The sequence below is a fragment of the Sapajus apella genome, unplaced genomic scaffold (assembly GCF_009761245.1).
Source record: "Sapajus apella isolate SASKATOON/1434 unplaced genomic scaffold, GSC_monkey_1.0 scaffold59, whole genome shotgun sequence".
Classification (NCBI taxonomy): domain Eukaryota; kingdom Metazoa; phylum Chordata; class Mammalia; order Primates; family Cebidae; genus Sapajus; species Sapajus apella.
Window position 1 is genome coordinate 14,169,122 of NW_022436999.1, and position 21,049 is coordinate 14,190,170.

At 40.8% G+C, this 21,049-nt stretch overlaps 1 non-coding gene and 3 pseudogenes across 1 annotated transcript; 2 read left to right on the forward strand and 2 right to left on the reverse strand.

The window, feature by feature from the left end:
• Nucleotides 1–1,027: 1,027 nt before the first annotated feature.
• Nucleotides 1,028–3,752, reverse strand: LOC116528659 (annotated as a pseudogene).
• Nucleotides 3,753–3,877: 125 nt separating this feature from the next.
• On the reverse strand, nt 3,878–3,984 carry LOC116528737. Its single transcript, XR_004259170.1, has one exon. It is a non-coding gene; the product is annotated as a U6 spliceosomal RNA (small nuclear RNA).
• A 3,893-nt stretch (nt 3,985–7,877) lies between these two features.
• Nucleotides 7,878–8,691, forward strand: LOC116528640 (annotated as a pseudogene).
• A 9,290-nt stretch (nt 8,692–17,981) lies between these two features.
• LOC116528724 lies at nt 17,982–18,939 on the forward strand (annotated as a pseudogene).
• The last annotated feature ends 2,110 nt before the right edge of the window (nt 18,940–21,049 follow it).

The window sequence follows — 21,049 nt, forward strand, 5'->3', positions numbered from 1 at the left end:
GCCTCCTGGCATCATCTCATTGCAAAATGCAATCAGATGACACCTCATTACCCTGTGTTTATAAAACCCAACCCCCAGCTCAGAGAGACAGGTTTGAGCATTTCCTCCTATCTCCTTGGCAGTTGAATCATGCTGCTTCCCTGCTTAAAAGCTCTTCAGTCCTCCAAATCACCCACAAGATTAAGTCCAAGCCTTTTTAATGGTGCATGGAGCTCTGTGATTTGGCTCCTGCCCACTCTTCCAGCATCATCTCCCATGTTCCCTCTCTTGCATTTCACGATTTGGTGATAGCAGTTTGAGGGAGGTGGCATTGATATTTTTTTCATTACCAGAGCTTTCTATTTCATCTGTTATTTCAGTCTCAGAGTACATTCAGCATAGTACTACATTAGGGCAGCATACAACAGCGTCAGTATCACTTCCCAACTCTGTTGACTCTTCCAATGAAGACACACAAGGACACCAGTGATCTTTCAACATACCTGGCAATGTTAAAGTTTTTTTTTTCTTTTTTTTTCTTTTTTTTTTTTTTTTTTTTGAGACAGAGTTTCACTCATGTTACCCAGGCTGGAGTGCAATGGCGCGATCTCGGCTCACCACAACCTCCGCCTCCTGGGTTCAGGCAATTCTCCTGCCTCAGCCTCCTGAGTAGCAGGGATTACAGGCACGCACCACCATGCCCAGCTAATTTTTTATATTTTTAGTAGAGACGGGGTTTCACCGTGTTGACCAGGATGGTCTCGATCTCTTGACCTCATGATCCACCCGCCTCGGCCTCCCAAAGTGCTGGGATTACAGGCTTGAGCCACCACGCCCGGCAATGTTAAAGTTTTATGTTGACGTTGAGAACATCTTACTGGTGTTAAAAACTTGAGCTCTTTAAATGTTTGTTTAATCAAATTGCACCTTCTTTTTTTTACACTTTGCAAGTATCACATAGTAAATACATTATATTAATTAAGCAACTTGCCCTAGTTTCTGTATTGGGGATTTTAACATTATCGGTTGGATCTTTTGTTTTGTCATCTGCTGTTTTTCAGAATCTTTAAATAGCACATTTCCATGATGTCTGTTCCCTTCCATGTCTGTGGAAGCATAAAAAAATGTCTATTCCCCATTTCTGGTTTTCCTTACTCTAGATTAACACCGTGTCTTCAGTGTTGACCTCTTGGACCTGTTCCTTGTTTTCACAAGCCTCCTCAGTATTTTCTCCAAAACTGACATTTTCTTAACTCTTTATTGTTAGAATATCTACAGTTATGTGTCACATCTCTTCAATAGGCTGAGCCCCTGACAGAATGGTCTTCTCATAGATTGCAAGAATACTTTCAATAGGACTTGGTGTTGGTTCAGTGTATGTAAGACATATTCAGTATTTTATAAGATTTTTGGCATCCGGAATATTTTTAATCAGGTTGTTCAGTGTGACAAATATTTCTTCTTCTGGGCATCCCTCATTAATTAGGTTTAGGCATTCAGAAAATGTGTTGCTTGCCTTTTCAGTAAATAGTTTTTGTTCATTTTCTGCCATGCTAGTCCAAAAGGACCCAAATGGTTTTTCATTTTGTCCTTAAGACTCACACTAGGTAACTATTGAGTTAGGAGGCCTTTTCAGCACTGTTTCTTTGCCAGCTTTCCACTCATTCAGATGAGCTTTTCTCTCTTCTGAATTTTCTTTGGATTGAGTTGATCTACTATCAGCAGTTGGTTTTGCTATAGTATGTCTTCACTGGTCAATAGGTTTTGATTTTTCTATCAGTTTGGCATTAGAAGATGAAGCAGGAGTTGGGGGCGGTGGGTCACACCTGTAATCCCATGACTTTGGGAGGCTGAGGTAGGTGGATCCCTTGAGGCCGGGAGTTCAAGACCAGCCTGGACAATGTAATGAGACCCTGTCTCTAAAAAAATAAATTAAAAAAAAATAAGGTGAAGCAGGCCTGGCTACAATTTCACATTCTATGCTCCTTTTTTTTTTTTTTTCCCATTTATTTATTTTATTGCATTTTAGGTTTTGGGGTACATGTGAAGAACATGCAAAATTGTTGCATAGGAACACACGTGGCAGTGTGATTTGCTGCCTTCCTCCCCATCACCTACATCTGGCATTTCTCCCCTTGCTATCTCTCCCCAGCTTCCCACCCTTTTTTTTTTTTTTTTTTTTTTAACCTTTTTAAAACTTTCTTTGGTTTGGCAACCCTTTGTCCAATAGATCAGATGCTATGCTTCTTGATTGTGCCTTCTTTTCTATATCCTGAGAAGATCTGGTTTTGACACTAGATAAAACTGTTTTTGATTGTAGTAATTCTATTTTATGAGACTTTCCTGATTGTAAACAAAGCTGAAGTTCTACTGATGCCTTCTTTCATAGTATCCTGGGTATTATTGGATGATTTCTAATAAGAGATCGCACAAAGTTAGTGAGCATTACATTTGGTTTACCCCAGGTTACATTTAGTGCAACCCAGGGTCCTTGCACACACTGTGAACAAGTACACGCTTATAACTGTTGCACCTTGAATTTTTGTTGTTTCAAAAAGTTCCAGGAACAAACAAAACAAAACTCATTGGATCCAGAGATGCCCTCTGAATTGGAGATTAATTTGGCAAACTCCCCACATTACCATACAAAAAAATCCCACCCAAGGAGGAGTTTATTTGCCACTGTCTATACATGTGATGTATGAAGAAGCATAATCGATGACTTTACCTCTGCATACGATGACTGAGCTAAGCAGCTCAATACAAGCCCTGTTTTCAGCTTTGTTCTAGGAGAAACTGCTTTGGGAATTATCCGCAGTATTCTCCTTACTTGTTGCAAATAATGAAATCCCCTTGTTAAATTTTCCTTGGTTGTGGTCATTGGACTGTCACTGGTCAAGCGACTGAACTCACCCATTGTGTGGGTAACAGTGGCAGTCATATTTGAGGCTCTATTACTTTTCGCTGTTCCACTTTTGGTGTTTATAGGCTGAGGCTCTGTGGCTTTTGGAATAGTAATTGAAAATTTCTTTGTTGTTGCAAAACTCTCATCTTTGTCTTGTAGAGGTTTTCTAAATGAATTAATCTTAGACTGAACAATTTGGCCACAAGATTCCATCACAGACTTCTTGGGTATGTCAGCCTCTTGCTTTTGTTTTTCTTCAATTATTTGTTTCTGTTTACTATTATTGTTATGGTAAAATGTCTTATGTTAATGCCATACGTTGACGTTGGGGGTCATCTTCAGTTGGTAACAACTTCAGAGTTTATTATCCTCAAATTTATGTGTGACAATTACTGTAGTTGAATTGGTCAGTTCATTAGAAGGTTTTAAAGGAATGCAATTTTTACCACCATTGTATTATTTTTGTTTCTCATGAATCTGTTGACATTTTCTTTATCAGCCAGTTCTGATTTAAGTTTCAAAATATTTGTCTTTTCTTGGAACTGGTCCTCAAATGTCACCACTCTCTGGCCTCTATTGACATTACACAGCTATGATAGCCAGCTTACAGATTCCAGCCCAGGTCCTTATCATTCTTAGATGCAAAAAGCCTGAACAGTATCTGATTTTCTGATTTTCATGTTTATATGCAAAAAATGTTTTTCTTCTTAACAGAGGACTCTTGAGTCTGTCTTATTTGTTCTTTGAATACGAATTGGGCTTCAGGGGCCACTGCAGGTCCCAAGACATGGCTTGGGTATTTGTCACAGCCTGAGGTAAGGGGATCCATCTTCAGCTTTGACTCCTTCAGGCCAGAGCCAGTGAACATTGCCTATTTGTTTTTCTTGTGTAGTGAAAATCACAATTGAATACTGTGTGGCACCCATTTTGCTTTGATTCACACCATTTCCTTAGTGCCACTCAGCAATTAGTGAAATGATCTCTGGTATTGCACAAAAAATGAAATGCTTCAAGAATTTGCATGTCATCCTTGCTTACAGCCCATGCTAATCTTCTCTGTATTGTTTCAGTCTTAACATATGTACTGCTGAAGCGAGGACTAAATTATTAATTAATATGTATGACACTCCTTCATCTTATCCTTGCATTTCAGTCTCTCCCTCCCCCTCCTTTTTTTTTCTTGTTCTTTTTGATTATCCCAGGGTTGATGATGATAACAGCACTGACTCAGTGATGGGTTAGGTGAGGGTCAGGGCTGTTTGTTGCACACATTTGTGAGATGTCAATGAAAAAACTGTTCCTGGACCAAACTGAGGGTTGGGCTGCTATTTCTCGTGGCCCAATAATGAGATGCAGATGAACAGGGGAGGAAGAGAGTTTTATTTCTGTAACCTGTTACCGGGAGAAGGCCTGGAAATTATCACTAGACCAACTCAAAATTACAGAGTTTTCCAGAGCTTATATATCTTCTAAGCTATATGTCAGTGTGTAAGTGTGCATTCATCTAAAGACATAAGTGATTAATTTATTTTAATCCATAACTAAGGTCTGAGTCCTGAAGACCTTCCTCTGAAGCCTCAGTAAATTTACTTAATCTAAATGGGTCCAGGTCTTGGGGTGATTACCCTTATCTTGTTCTTGCTAAATCACGGAGATTTGGGGAGTTCTTTAAGACCTCCAAAAAACTTGTTTATGGAGGCCTGCGGAGTTTCTTCAGACCCACAATAAAACTTGTTTAATCCTAAATGGGTCTTGTTAAGAATTCCTTCATTATTTTGTCATGCTTTAAGGCCCAAGAAAGGCATAGGCAAAACTCTTGATGGGCTTTTGTTATATTCCAGCCTTTGTATAAGGCCACCAGCTTTTTTTAGTTTTTAATATTTACGAAACCACTCAGTCAGTACTGAAACTGTTGTGATAGAGGCCTGCATTAGTGAGACATGGCCTGCCACAAAACCACTAGTGGGAAGTCAAAGTCATATGATGTCAAAATAACGGTCAAAAATTCTTATTTCAGGATACATATTTCTTACTTCCATGCCTCATTTAAGCTGTTGTATCTAGTCCTAGCCCTACACCTGTTCTTCAGGACTCCCTCTGCTCAGCACTCATCCACTTTGGGAAGCTTCCCTTGACCTCTCCAATCACCATCATGATTATAGTCTTCAATGCTCCCTTAGTACTCTATACACAGTAAAAAAAAAAAGCAATTTTTTTTTTTTTTTTTAGTTAGTGTCTCACTCTGTTGCCCAGGCTGGAGTCCAATGGCGCGATCTCAGATCACCGCAACTTTTACCTCCCAGGTTCAAGCGATTCTCCTGCCTCAGCCTCCCAAGTAGCTGGGATTACAGATGCATGCTACCATGCCTGGCTAATTTTTGTATTTTCAGTAGACACAGGGTTTCACCATGTTGGCCAGGCTGGTCTCAAACTCCTGACCTCAGGTGATCCACCTGCCTCAGCCTCCCAAAATGCTGGGATTACAGGCATGACCACTGCCTGGCCCAGTCTATACTTCAGATATCCTATTCAAATTATTATGTGTTGACTTTTGAAATGGAAACTATGTTTCATTCATCTTTGTTTTTTTTTTTTTTTTTTTTTTTTTTTGTCGGGGTTTTTTTTGTTTTTTCCCAGGCGGGGGTGGAATGGGGGGGTCTAGGTCCCCCCCAACCTCCGTCTCCTGGGTTCAGGCAATTCTCCTGCCTTAGCCTCCTGGGTAGCTGGGATTACAGGCACGCGCCACCATGCCCAGCCAATTTTTTTTGTATTTTTAGTAGAGACGGGGTTTCACCATATTGACCAGGATGGTCTCGATCTCTTGACCTCGTGATCCACCCGCCTCGGCCTCCCAAAGTGCTGGGATTACAGGCTTGAGCCACCGCGCCCGGCCTCATTCATCTTTGTAACCCCAGATCTTAGCTAAGTGAATGGCATATAGGAGACATTTGATAAATGTTTGCAGAATTAATATATAGACTAAGTCAGAAGGAACCTACTATGGTTTGAATATTTGTCTCCCTCCAAAATTCATATGTTGGCACTTAAACCACAAGGTGATGATGTGAAAAGGTAAAGCCTTTAGGAGATGATTAGGTCCCTTTAGAACCTTTCAGATCAATGCCCTTATAGGAGGGCTGAAGAGAATTAGCCAGTTCCGTTTTGTCTTTCTGTTTCGTCTGCCACCTTAAGACACAGCAGTCCTTCCCTTCAGAGGATGCGGCAGCAAGGCACCATCCTGGAAGCAGAGACCAGGTCCTCACCAGATATCACACCTTCTGACTCCTTGATCTTAGACCTTATAGCCTCCAGAACTGTGAGAAATAAATTTCTATTGTTTATAGATTACCCAGTCTCAGATACTTTGTTATAGCAGTGCAAATGGACTAGGGCAGAACCTTAGAAGGCATTCTACTCAACATGGAACAACATTCTGATAGTCATCCAGTCTCTGGTTAAACATTGGTAACAATGGTGCCATTGAAAAAATTCATTCAAACATGGCTGCTGGTGCTGCAACACATTTGCAATCTCTAACTGCAACTAGATCCTAAAAGGTGCACCATAATGCACTATTAGTGGCTCTCAATTTCCATAGCTGCTACTTCAAATTTATTACCTTGTCCTCAATAGTTATTCTAAAGTGAATCTGGAAAATAAACAATAACAACTAAAACAAACAAAACCTTCTTATGAGAAGAGTATGTCATAGACCTTATCTCTCGGCAATTAATGTACATTATAAAAATGTTTTAAGATCACAGCAGCATGTTATTAGCACTAGAATAGACAGATAACAGAACAGAGAGTCCATGAAAAAGCTCAAGTATATTCAAAGATTTAATTTATTTTAATGAGACTATTTCCTATCAGCAAATGGTAGTCTAATTTTTAAAAAATAAATGATGTTGAAACTGAATAACTGTGAACAACGTAAGGTGACATTTCTATAATATGACATATACCAAAGTAAACTCTAGATTATTAAGTGGAAAAATCAATACCATAAAAATATGAGAAGAAAATATAGATAAATATTTATATAATCTAGGAAAAAAAATGAGGCCTTTTTATGCCATAACACTGGTTGTCGAGACGTAAAAGATTAAGAGATTTTACGTTAAAATTTTTTTTTTCCTACTTATTTATTTATTTATTTTGAGACAGAGTCTCACTCTGTCGCCCAGGCTGGAGTGCAGTGGCCTGATCTTGGCTCACTGCAACCTCTACCTCCCAGGTTCAAGTGATTCTTCTGCCTCAGCCTCCCAAATAGCTGGGATAACAGGCACATGCCACCGTGCCCTGCTAATTTTTATATTTTTAGTAGAGATGGGATTTTACCATGTTGGCCACACTGGTCTTGAACTCCTGACCTCAAATAATCCACCTGCCTCGGCCTCCCAAAGTGCTGGGATTATAGGTGTGAGCCACCATGCCCAGCAAAAAATTTAAACTTTTTATGCAAAAAAGAAAATCACAATAATGGTGAAGTTCAAGTGAAAAGTTGAGGAAGGAAGGATAACAGAAAATAACATATAGCTAAAAGATTGTTAGTATTAATGAAAAGAATAAAAAATTGATTTAAAAAAGCCAATTTACCAAAAAGAAAGAAATTTAAATGGCCAATGAATCTATGAAGTATTATTTATATTCATAGTAGTTAAATAAATGCAATTTAAAACACTAAGATACTGACCAGGTACAGTGTTGTGCACATATAGTCCCAGCTACTCCGGAGCCTCAGGAGGGCGAATGGCTTAAGCTCAGGAGTTTGAGGCCAGTCTGGGCAACGTGGTGAGACTCTGTCTCTAAAAAATAAAAAGAGGCCAGGCATGGAGATTCATGCCTATAATCTCAGCACTTTGGGAGGCCAAGGCAGAAGGATCGCTTGAGGCTAAGAGTTTTAGACCAACCTGGGCAACATAGTAAGATCCCATCTCTACAAATAAAAAATTAGATGAGATAGTGGCACATGCCTATAGTCCCAGCTACTCAGGAGACAGAAGATTTCCTGAACCCTTCAGCTGCAGTGAGCCATGATCTTACCACTACACTCCATGGCTTGGGGGATAGAGTGAAACTCCATCTCTAAAAAAATAAAAAGAATTCAAACAATAAGGTACAAGTTTATGCCAATCAGATAATTAACATTTTCAAATGCATAAAACCCATTGGTGATGATTATGCAAGGAAATGGGCACTTTCTTATATTTCTGGTAGGACTATAAATTGGTATAACTTTAATGGAAGGCAATTTAATGACTTGTATCTACAGATTAAGAATTGCCTACTATTGGCTCAGCCATTCTGCTTCTAAGAATTTTTCTCCGGAATACAGTGCAGGGAGTTAATCCAGGGCCTGGCCGGCAAGTTTGTTCCCTCCTTTCAGACCAGAGGCTGCCACCGCTTCCATGCTCCACCAGATCCTCAGTAGGGTCAAGAAGCATCCACGCTTGATCCCCCTTCGTATTTATTAAATCTGGAGGTACTGGAGCAGCGCTGTATGTCCCGTCTGGCATTGTTCATTCAGGATATTAGTTGGGACAGAAGACATAAGCCAGAACCCTGGAAGAAACTGGGTCCCAATAATCAATACAAGTTTCACTCAGTAAATATAGATTATAGCAAACTGAAGAAAGAAGGTCCAGACTTCTAAATGGCATGTTTCACCATAAAGCTGCTTACAATGCAGGTCTTCTAGAAGCCTTCCAATTTTCCACTTAACCAGGAAATATCCTCTAAATGCATAAAATACCTTGATGTATTGTGTTGGGGATGACACTGATTATATCTGAAACTTGGGAGAAGAAAAAGAAAACTTTTCCCGGAAGTAACCTTGGACATGTGCAAGGAGTTACTTACTGAAACATACATTACGGAATTAATTTTAAAAGCTTAAAAGGCAAACAGTCTAGATAGCCAACAGTAAGGTAACTTACTTTTTTTGTTTTGTTTTGTTTTGTTTTGTCTGAGACAGTCTTGTTCTGTCACTCAGGCCAGAGTGCAGTGGCGCTATCTCGGCTCACTGCAACCTTCGCCTCCTGGGTTCAAGCAATTCTCAAGCCTTAGCTACCTGAGTAGCTGAGATTACAGGTGTGCACCACCAGGCCCTTCAAATTTTTGTATTTTTAGTAGAGATGGGGTTTTGCTATGTTGGCCAGGATGGTTTTGAACTCCTGACCTCAAGCGATCCACCTGCCCTGGCCTCCCAAAGTGCTGGGATTACAGGCATGAGCCACTGCACCCAGCCCATAGTATATTTTTAAGTGAAAAGCATACTGCATTCCATTTTTAAATGGGAAAATAGCTTGAATAGACATTTCTCCAAAGAAGATATTCAAATTGCCAACAAGGACATGATAATGATGTTGAGTAGGGAATGCAGTTCAAAACTACAATGCAATACCACCTTACCACTTCACACCCACTAGAAGAGGTATTTTTAAAAAATGGAAAATAGGCCAGCATGGTGGTTCACACCTGTATTCCCAACACTTTGAGAGGCCAAGGTGGGAGGACTGCTGGACCCTAGGAGTTCAAGGCCAGTAACGTGGTGAGACCACCCCATCTCTATGAAAAATTATTTAAAATTAGCTGGGTGTGGTAGCATGTACCTGTAATTCCAGCTACTCAGGAGGCTGAGGTTGGAGGAGCCCTTGAGCCAGGGAGGTCAAGACTGCAATGAACTATGATCACACCACTGCACTCCAGCCTGGGCAACAGAGACCCCATCTCCACAAAAAAGGAAAATAACAAGTGTTGACAAGGATGTGGAGAAATTGGAACCCTCTTATATTGCTGGTAGGGATGTACAATGCTGCAATCACTGTGGAAAATATTTTGGTGGTTCTTCAATAGGTTAAGCACAGAATTACCATATGACCAGCAGTTCCATTCATAGGTATATACCAAATGGGTGCTCAATTGCATATGAATATTCATAGCAGCACTATTCACAATAGCAAAGAATGGAAATCACATAAATATCCTTCAGCAGATGAATGGATAAGCAAAATGTGATATATATCCATAGGATAAAATGACATATTTATTATTATACCATGCTACAACGTATATAAACCCTTATAATATTATGCTAAGTGAAAAAAGCAGACACAAAAAGCCACATATTTCATAATTTTATTTATATGAAATATCTAAAACAGACAAATCCATGGAAATGGAAAAGCATATTAGGGTTAGCAGGAGCTGGGGAAAGGAGAGAATGGGGAGTAACTGCTTAATGGTTATGGAATTTTAAAATGATAAAAATTTTATTGAACTACAGTAGGTAATGATGATGTTGCACAACATTGCGAATGTACTAAATGCCACACTGAATTGTGCACTTTAAGATGATAAAATGGTAAATTTTATATTATGTTAATTTTACCACAGGGGGAAAAAAAAGAAAACATCTTACAAAACAGTAGAGAGCTGGGCACGGTGGCTCATGCCCGTAATCCTAGCACTTTGGGAGGCTGAAATGGGCAAATCACCTGAGGCCAGGAGTTTAAGACCAGCCTGGCCAACACGGTGAAAACCCATCTCTACCAAAAATATAAAAATTAGGCAACATGCCTGTAATCTCAGCTACTTGGGAGACTGAGGCAGGAGAATTGCTTGAACCTGGGAGGCAAAGGTTGGAGTGAGCTGAGATCGTGCCACTGCATTTTAGCCTGGGCAACAGAGTGAGACCCTGTCTCAAAAATAAGTAAATAGTAGAAATAGTTGGTCTTGTTGTTCTAGAAGTACATGCACAGAAAAAAAAAGTGTGAAAAGATAAATATCAAATTACTCTAGTTGTCCATGGGTGGTCATTTAGGACTAATATTCTAATTCTTCTACATCAATCCTGGATTACTTGAGTCCTTTTAAAACATGCTGTAGAATAATATCTAATAAAGTAGGGGAAGTGGCCATCATATATTTGTATATTATTAAACCAAAACACTGTATTTGAACGATCCCAATTTTATTGCAAAAATACACATTCTGATTAGAAAAAAACCTACGGAAAGAATATATACCAATATGTTACTAGTGATTATGTTTCAAAGGGGTGATCATAGGTGAATTTTATTTACTTTTTAAAAAATATATTTTCAAAATTTTTCTAGTGAATATGTTACTTTTTTTGTTGTTTTGTTTTAATTTTTATATTTTCTTTTATTTGTGTGTGTGTTTAACAAGGGATCACTCAGTCATCCAGGTTCTGGAGCACAGTGGCGCAATCACAGCTCACTGCAGCCTTGACCTCGGGGCTCAGGTGACTCTCCCACCTCAGTCTCTTGGGTAGCCGGGACAACAGGCATACGCCACCATGCCCAGCTAATTTTTTGTATTTTTGGTAGAGATGGGATTGCACCATGTTGCTCAGTCTGGTCTCAAACTCCTGGACTCAAGCAATCCACCCACCTCATCCTCTCTAAATGCTGGGATTATAGGCATGAGCCACTGTACCTGGCCCTATGTTACTTTCATAATCTTTATGAAATATTTTAAATATTTTAAATATTTAAAAATCTTTTAAATATTTTTCTTTTTGTCTGTTTGTTTTTCTTGTTTTTTTGAGATGGAGTTTTGCTCTTGTTCCTCAGTGATACAATCTCAGTTTACTGCAACCTCCTCCTCCTGTGTTCAAGTGATTCTCCTGCCTCAGCTTCCCAAGTAGCTGGGATTACAGGTGCCCACCACCACGCCTAGCTAATTTTTGTTTTTTTAGTAGAGGTGAGGTTTCATCATATTGGCCAGGATGGTCTTGAACTCCTGACCTCAGGTGATCTACCCACCTCAGCCTCCCAAACTGCTGGAATTACGGGCGTGAGCCACCACACCTGGCTGAGTTTTAAATATTTTTTTAATATATTAATCTGAGTTTAAAATATTTTTTAAAAGATACTCTCATATATATATATATATATATATATATATATATATATATATTGAGCTCAATGTTATCAATATATTGAGCCAAAAATTCTCTTTTTTTTTCTTTTCTTTTGAGACAGAGTCTCTCTGTGTCTCCCAGGCTGGAGTGCAGTGGCACAATCTCCACTCACTGCAACCTCCACCTCCCAGGTTCAAGCAGTCCTCCTGTCTCAACCCCCCAAGTAGCTGGGTTTACAGGTGTGCATCATTGCACCTGGCTAATTTTTGTATTTTTAGTAGAGATGGGTTTTCACCTTGTTGGCCAGGCTGACATCGAACTCCTGACCTCAAGTGATCCATCTGCCTCAGCCTCCAAAAGTGCTGGGATTACAGGCATGAGCCACTGTGCCTAGCCCAAAAATTCTTCTTGGGGGTTAAATGAAAACTTTAGTTGAGGTAAAGTTGAAAGAGTTTTAAAGATAAATAACTAAACTATTTAGAAATTATTAAAATGAAGGATGAAGAGTGAGGAGGAGGATGTTCAGAGAGACCAGTAAACATGTGCTTAGACATGTTTTAAAAATCTGAGCTGGGCATATAGCTCACACCTGTAATCTCAATTACTTGAGAGGCTAAGGCAGGAGAATCCATCGAGGCCAATAGTTCAAGACAAGTGTGGGCAACACAGTAAGAACTCCTCCCCCTGACAACATCTCTAAAAAATAAAGAAAACAATAAGATGCTGACCAAGTGTGGTGTTGTCCATATATAACCCCAGCTATTCACGAGTCTGAGGAGAGAAGATCACTTGAGCCCAGCAGTTCAAGGCCAGCCTGGGCAACGTGGTGAGACTCTGCCTCTAAAGAATAAAAATAGGCCAGGCATGGTGGTTCAAAGGGCTAGGGGAAAAAAAAGTTAAAAAAAAAAAAAACTTCTTGCATAGTTGTCTAGCCAAGTCAAAGATGTTATTATTGTAGAAGAGAAGTATCTTTTGCTTTAAAGACAGAGTCTCCTTTGTCACCCAGGCTGGAGTCCAGTGGCAAAATCATAGCCCACTGCAGCCTTGATCTCCTGGCCTCAAGAGTTCCTCTTGCCTGGATCCTCCCACTTAGGCCTTCCAAGTAGCTGATTCTACAGGTGCCAAACACCATGTCTAGCTGAGGAGTATCTTTCAAAAATGGAAGAGAATGAGGACATCACAAAATTATAATATGAGGTACAGACAAAAAGTTGCTTTTGCAATAAAGTTGCTTTTGCAAGACACGGAGCCACGGAGTTTAAAAATAACTCAGAAAAGGAATAAGAAAGCTGTTGTCCAAATTTGTGGCCTCTGATTTTGGCTGGCCACTGGGTTGCAGGAAAAATGAGCTGCAAGTGTGGTTTGTGTTCATGAAAAGGCCTTCAGAAGAGACCTTAGGTAATAACAGTTATGCACAATCATGTAGTATATATAATAGTAATAAAGATAATCTCATTGTTAATATCAATATTTGCATAGACCTTTGTTATGCTTAGTATTAATATATATTTGGCACTGTCCTAAGCATTTTAGTGTTTTAACTCATTTTGTCTTTGCAGTACCCCTAAGAAACAAGCACTGTTATCAGCTCTGTTTCACAGATAAGAAAAATGAAGCACAGGAAGGTTGAGTAATGTCTCAGATTTCTAATGTCACATAGCTAGTAAGTGACAGAGCCAATTTGTATGCATGTGACTTTACTCTGGAATTCATGCTGTGAACCACTATGTTATACTGCCTTTACAGCCAAAATATCCCCTCAGGCAGTAGTTCACAAAGTGTAGTCCTTTCAAGAAGTCTAGGAGGTCAAATCTAAATTTTCATAATAATACCAAGATTTCCTTTTTCTTTTTTTTTTTTTTCTTCAGAATCTTGCTCTGTTGCTCAGGCTGGAGTGCAGTGGTGCGACCTCAGCTCACTGCAACCTCCACCTCCCAGATTCAAGTGATTCTCATAGCTCAGCCTCCCGAGCAGCTGGGAGTACAGGCATGTGCCACCACACCCAGCTAATTTTCATATTTTTTTGGTAGAGACAGGATTTTTCCATGTTGGCCAGGTTGGTCTTGAGCTCCTGGTCTTAAGTGATCTGCCTGCCTTGGTCTCCCAAAGTGCTGGGATTACAAGTGTGAGCCATTGTGCCCTGCCTAATACCAAATTTATTTGTTTGTTTTGTTTTGTTTTGCCTATTTTACTTTCATTCTGAATATGCAGAGGAGATTTCCACAGGCTACAAGGCATGTGATAACATCATCACTCTAAGAGCTAACAGAAAATGTGCTTGTATAGTCTTGTATTTTCTAGAAGTTTCTGTGGTAAACTCTTTATGGTCCTGAAACCAAAAAGTTTGAGAATCATTGCCCTAAGGTAAAGGAAACATTAGATAATCAGTACCAATTGATTGATTCCCAAGAGATAATCAATACCAATTGCCAGAATGCATCCATTCAGTCAGTCAATCTATAATTATCAAGCACTACATTCTAGGCATTGTGCTAAGTGTGGGGATTACAGTGGTGAGCAAGAGTGGTATGGTCCCTAAGCTTAGTAAACTATGTAAACTTACATAGTTTAGTAAGTCTAGGGACCATAATGTTTCTAAAACATTAGGGGGCAGATGAATCCCTTGGTAAGTTAGTTAAAAATGCAAATTCTGGAGCTCCATCCCAGAGATGCTGATTCATATTTAAGGGACTCGAACTCAAGAATTGTCTTTTTTTTTTAATTTTTATTTATTTATTTATTTATTTTACAAGATGTTTAGTTGATCCTGAAGCAAAAGAAACTACACTGAAAAACATCATTCTAGTGGTTGTTTAGCCTGAAGAGAAAACTTGGTGAAATGAAAATGATCACCGTATATAAAGATCTATGGGGGAAAAACAACAACAACAAACTCAGATCTCATGAGACTTCCATTAAAAAAAAAAAAAAAAAAAAAGACCTATGTGACTCCAGAGAGCAGAATAGCTACCAATAGGTAGAACCTAACCTGAAGACAGGTTTCTGCCTAATATTAAGAATGGTCACACAGCTGAGGCAGTGGGTTCCCAACCAGCTGCAAGTTTTGAGTCTGCTAGAGAGCCAACCCAAAGACATTGGATGTAACATTTTTCCATATGACCTCTAAGCATAGGGAATTATAACAAGAACCAAGAGGAATTGATGAATACTGGTGACTTAAGAAATAAATCCTCAGAATCTCCAAAGTGATAAGTGTCTTTCATGTGCTAATGAGATCTGGTGGCTGGGGGCTGGACAACCTTAGGATGGGGGCTGGATGCTGGGGAACCAACTATATGATTAGAGGGTTGGAACTTTCAGCCATTGCCTCTGCCACCACCATGAGGGGAGAAGAGCTGAAGGTTGCATTGATCACCAATGGTCAAGGAATCAATCATACCTATGTAATGAAGCCTTCATAAAAACCCAAAAGAATGGTGCTTGGAGTGCTTCAGGATTGCTGAACACTGAAGAGTGGGGTGGCCCCAAGAGACAAGTAGCTTCCATGCTCCTTTCCCCATACCTTGCTCTATGTACTTCTTCATCTGGCTGTTCATCTGTATACTTTATAATATTCTTTCTAATCAGTAAATATTAAGTAAGTGTTTCCCTGATTCTAGAAGCTGCTCTAACAAATTATCAAACCTGAAATGGAGTCAGGGGTTCAAGACCAGCCTGGCCAACATGGTGAAACTCCATCTCTACTAAAAATACAAAACTTAGCCAGGCGTAGTGGCACGCCCCTGTTGTCCCAGCTACTCAGGAGGCTGAGGCAAGAGAATCGCTTGAACCCAGGAGGCGGAGGTTGCAGTGAACTGAGATTGTACCATTGAACTCCAGCCTAGGAAACAGGAGAAAAATAGGCAGAGGACCTGAATAAACATTTCTCAAAAGAAGATTGTCAACAGGTATATGAAAATGCTCACTGGCCAGATATGGTGGCTCACACCTGTAATCCCAGAACTTTGGGAGCCTGAGGCAGGTGGATCACAAGGTCAGAAGATAGAGACCATCCTGGCTAACACAGTGAAACCCCATCTCTATTAAAAATACAAAAAATTAGCTGGGCATAGTGGCATGCACCTGTAGTCCCAGCTACTCAGGAGGCTGAGGCAGGAGAATCTCTTGGACCTGGGAGGTGGAGGTTGCAGTGAGCCAAGATTGTGCCACTGGACTCCAGGCTGGGTGACAAAGCGAGACTCCATCTCAAAAAAAAAAAAAAAAAAAAATGCTCAACATCCCTTTACTCAGTGGGGAAATGCAAATTAAAACCACAGAAATTGCTATCACCTCACATCTGTTAAAATGGCTGTTATCAAAGACAAAGGTAAGTGTTGGTGAGAATGTGAAGAGATAATAACCATTGCACACTGTTGGTGGAAATGTAAATTAATACAGCCATTATGGAGAAGAGTATGGAGGTCTGTATTAGTCCTTTCTCCCACTGCTATAAAGAACTACCTGAGACTGGGTAATTATAAAGAAAACAGGTTTAGTTGACTCACAGTTCTGTAGGCTGTACAGGAAGCATGGCTGGGGAAGCCTCTGGAAACTTACAATCATGGTAGAAAGTGAAGGGGAAGTAAGCACGTGGGAGAAGGAGAAAGAAAGTGAAGGAGGACATGCTACACACTTTTAAACAACCAGATCTTGCAAAAACTATCACAAGAACTGCAAGGGGGAAATCCACCCCCATGATCAATCACCTCCCACCAGGCCCATCCTCCAACACTGAGGTTTACAATTCCATATGAGATTTAGTTGGGGACACAGACCCAAACCATATCAAGGTCCCTCAAAAATGTAAAAATACTATTACCATATAATCCAGCAATTCCTCTTCTGGGTATAAATTCAAAAGAATTGAAATCAGGATATCAAAGAGATATTTGTGTGCACCTGTGTTCATGGTAGTACCACTCACATGGAAGTAAACCAAGTGCTATCCATGGATTAATGGATAAACAAAATGTGGTGTATATATACAATTGAATACTACCAAGCCATTAAAAAGAAGGAAATCCTGTCATTTGAAAAACATGGATGGGCCGGGCGTGGTGGCTCACGCCTGTAATCCAAGCACTTTGGAGGCCAAAGCCGGCGGATCACCTGAGATCAGGAGCTCAAGACCAGCCTGACCAACATGTTGAAACCTCGTCTTTAAAAAAAAAAAAAAAAGAAAAGAAAAAGAAAAACATGGATGAACCTGGAGGATATGCTGTTAAGTTAAATAAGCCAGGCACAGAAAGACAAATCTCACATGATCTCATGCATGTGGGGAATCTAAAAACATTAAACTCATGGAAGTCGAGAGTAGAATGGCGGATACCAAGGGTTAGTGCTGTGGTAGAAAGGGAGTTGGGGAGATGTTGGTCAAAGGATGCAAAATTTCAGTTAGATAGGAGAAATAAGTTCAAATATTTATCATACAGCATGGTGACTACAGTTGATAAAAATACATTGTATTCTTGAAACATTTTAAGAGTTAATTTCAAGTGTTCTCACCACAAAATGACAACTATGTGAGAAATTCCAGGTTAATTAGCTTGATTTAGCCATTCCACTATATATATAGGCTTTAAAATATCATGTTGTACATACACAATGTTATCTGTCAATTAAAAAAAAAAAACACCTTTTTTTTTTCTATCATGGCATTGCCTCTTTTATTTGCTCTCCTTCTATGTCAGTGGGAATTAGGTCTAGTCATATATAACAGAAAACCCAAATTAAAGCAGCATATATAAAATAAGATTTGTTTTCTTCTATATGAAAGAAGTGGCCAGGCATGGTGGCTCACACTTGTAATCCCAGCACTTTGGGAGGCGGATGTGGGCGGATCACCAGGTCAAGAGATCAAGACCATCCTGGCCAACATGGTGAACCCCGTCTCTACTAAAAATACAAAAAAATTAGCTGGGCGTGGTGGTGCACCCCCGTAATCCCAGCTACAGGCAGGAGAATTGCTTGAACCTGGGAGGCGGAGGTTGCAGTGAGCTGAGGTTGCACCACTGCACTCCAGCCTGGCGCCTGGTGACAGAGTGAGACTCTGTCTCAAAAAAAAAAAGTCCAGAAGTAGATATAGTTCCATATAGTCACTAGGGACCCAGGCTCCTTCTGTCTTCCTCCTCTGCTGTTCTTAGGGCAAAACTTCCATCCTCAAGGTCACTCATGACCCAACATGGCAATTCTAACTGCAGTCTTCCAGATGGAACAGTATGTCTATAAAAGGCAGAGTGATGGCATCTACATCATAAATCTGAAGAGGACCTGGGAGAAGCTTATCCTGGCAGCTCGTGCCATTGTTGCCATTGAAAACCCTACTGATGTCAGTGTTATATCCTCCAGGAATACTGGCCAGAGGGCCTTGCTGAAGTTTGCTGCTGCCACTGGAGCCCCTCCAATTGCTGGCCACTTCACTCCTGGAACCTTCACCAACCAGATCCAGGCAGCCTTCCAGGAGCCACGGCTGACCCAAGGGCTGACCACCAGCCTCTCATAAGAGGCATCTTATGTTAACCTACCTACCATTGCAACACAGATTCTCCTCTGCGCTATGTGGACATTGCCATCCCATGCAACAAGGGAGCTCACTCAGTGGGTTTGATGTGGTGGATGCTGGCTCGGGAAGTTTTGCACCTGCGTGGCACCATTTCTTGTGAACACCCATGGGAGGTCATGCCTGATCTCTACTTCTACAAAAATCCTGAAGAGATTGAAAAAGAAGAGCAGGCTGCTGCTGAAAAGGCTGTGACCAAGGAGGAATTTCAGGGCGAACGGACTGCTCTAGTTCCTGAGTTCACTGCTACTCAGCCAGAGGTTGCCGACTGGTCTGAAGGCATGCAGGTGCCCTCTGTGCCTATCCAGCATTTCCCTACTGAAGACTGGAGCGCCTAGCCTGCCACGGAAGACTGGTCCGCAGCTTCCACTGCTCAGGCCACTGAATGGGTAGGAGCAACCACTGAATGGTCTTAAGCTGTTCTTTTGTGGGCCCTTAAGAAACATGGAAATAAGATTGATGGAAAATAAACATCGAGTTTCTAAAAAAAGAAAAAAAATACTTATGTTGCTGATTTTATAAGTCTGCAGGTCCAGACTTCTGCACTGAACTCCAGACACATATGACATCTCTACTTGGGTATCTTATAGGAGTCTCCAGAAACATAACATGACCAAAACAGAACTTTTTTTTTTTTTTTTTTTTTTTTGACATGGAGTCTCACTCTGTCACCCAGGCTGGAGTACAGTGGCATGATCTCAGCTCACTGCAACAACTGCCTCCCAGGTTCAAGTGATTCTCACATCTCAGCTTCCTGAGTAGCTGGGATTACTGGTGCACCACCATGCCCAGCTAATTTTTGTGTTTTTAGTAGAGATGGGATTTTACCATGTTGGCCAGGCTGGTCTTGAACTCCTGACCTCAGGTGATCCACCCGCCTTGACCTTCCAAATTGTTAGGATTACTGGCATGAGCCACCACACCCACCCCAAAAACAGAACTTACATTTCTATTCTAAAAATAAAAATAAAAAATTCCATTTTATTTTTTCCCATCTCAGTAAATGACCCACGATTCATTACAGTTGCTGTGGCCAAAACCTAGAAGTCGCATTTGATTACTTTATTTTCCTCCCTTTCCTGTCCTCTTTATGTCCAAAATATATCCCTAGCCCAACAACTCTTATACCTCAAATGTCCTTGCCCACATCATCACTGTGTTTTGTCTGGTTTATTTTAAAACCTCCTAATACTTTTCTTCCAGGTTTGTTTCCACTAGTGGTCAGCATTAATAGTGACAAAAACCAAACACTAACTAGCTAATTTAAGCAGAAAAAGAGATAAAGCTGAGTGTGGTGGCTCACAACTGTAATCTCAACAGCTAGGGAGGCCAATGCAGGAGGATCAGTTGAGTCCACGAATAGTTCAAGACCAGTCTGGGCAACATAGTGAGACCCCCATCTCTACAAAAAGTTTTAAAAATTAGGCATGGTAGGCCAGGCATGGTGGCTCACACTTGTAATCCCAGCACTTTGGGAGGCCAAGGCAGGTGGATTACCTGAGGTCAGCAGTTCAAGACCAACCTGGCCAACATGGTGAAACCCCGTCTCTAAAAAAAAAAAAAAAAGAAAAATTAGGCATGGTAGTGCATATCTGTAGTCCCAGCTACTTGGGAAGCTGAGGTGGGAGGATCATTTGAGTCCAGGGGCGTGAGCCATAATTGTGCCACTGTACTCCATCCTGGGCAACAGAAGGAGACCCTGTCTAAAAAAAATTTTTTTTTGGAGGAATACTGACAAGGAATTTGGGGACAAACTGTGTATAGCATTAGTAAAGTGTATAGTAGGATGCAGCAGATAAAATAATTGAGTAGGCCGGGCGCGGTGGCTCAAGCCTGTAATCCCAGCACTTTGGGAGGCCGAGGCGGGTGGATCACGAGGTCAAGAGATCGAGACCATCCTGGTCAACATGGTGAAACCCCGTCTCTACTAAAAATACAAAAAATTAGCTGGGCATGGTGGCACGTGCCTGTAATCCCAGCTACTCAGGGGGCTGAGGCAGAAGAATTGCCTGAACCCAGGAGGCGGAGGTTGCGGTGAGCCGAGATCGTGCCATTGCACTCCAGCCTGGGTAACATGAGTGAAACTCTGTCTCAAAAAAAAAATAATAATAGTTGAGTATTATACAGTTGTTAGAAGCAAGTATTGGAGGTCCTTGACACAGCCTCCATAGATACCATCCACAGGTCTAGGATGTTGCCACTAGTTTTACTGTGAAGCAAAAAGCAACAACTCTTCCAAAGCAAACCTGCAGAAAGGGGAAAGCAGAATTTTAAGAAACCTTTCTGGGCTGGGCATGGTGGCTCATGCCTATAATCCCAGCACTTTGGGAGGCCGAGGCAGGTGGATCACCTGAGGTTGCGAGTTCGAGACCAGCCTGACCAACATGGAGAAACCCTGTCTCTACTAAAAATACAAAATTAGCTGGACATGGTGGCACATGCCTGTAATCCCAGCTACTCGGGAGGCTGAGGCAGGAGAATCGCTTGAACACTGGAGGCACAGGTTGCAGTGAGCTGAGATCAAACCATTGCACTCCAGCCTGGGCAACAAAAGTGAGACTCTGTCTCAAAAAAAAAAAAAAAAAAAAAAAAAAAGAAGAAGGCTTTCTTCACTCTCACTGCCACCCTCTGCCCAGACCATAGTCTTCCCTACTTTCCCCTGCTCTCCCCACTCCCATCTTCCCCCACCCCTTTTCACACATTTTAGTGCAAGAGA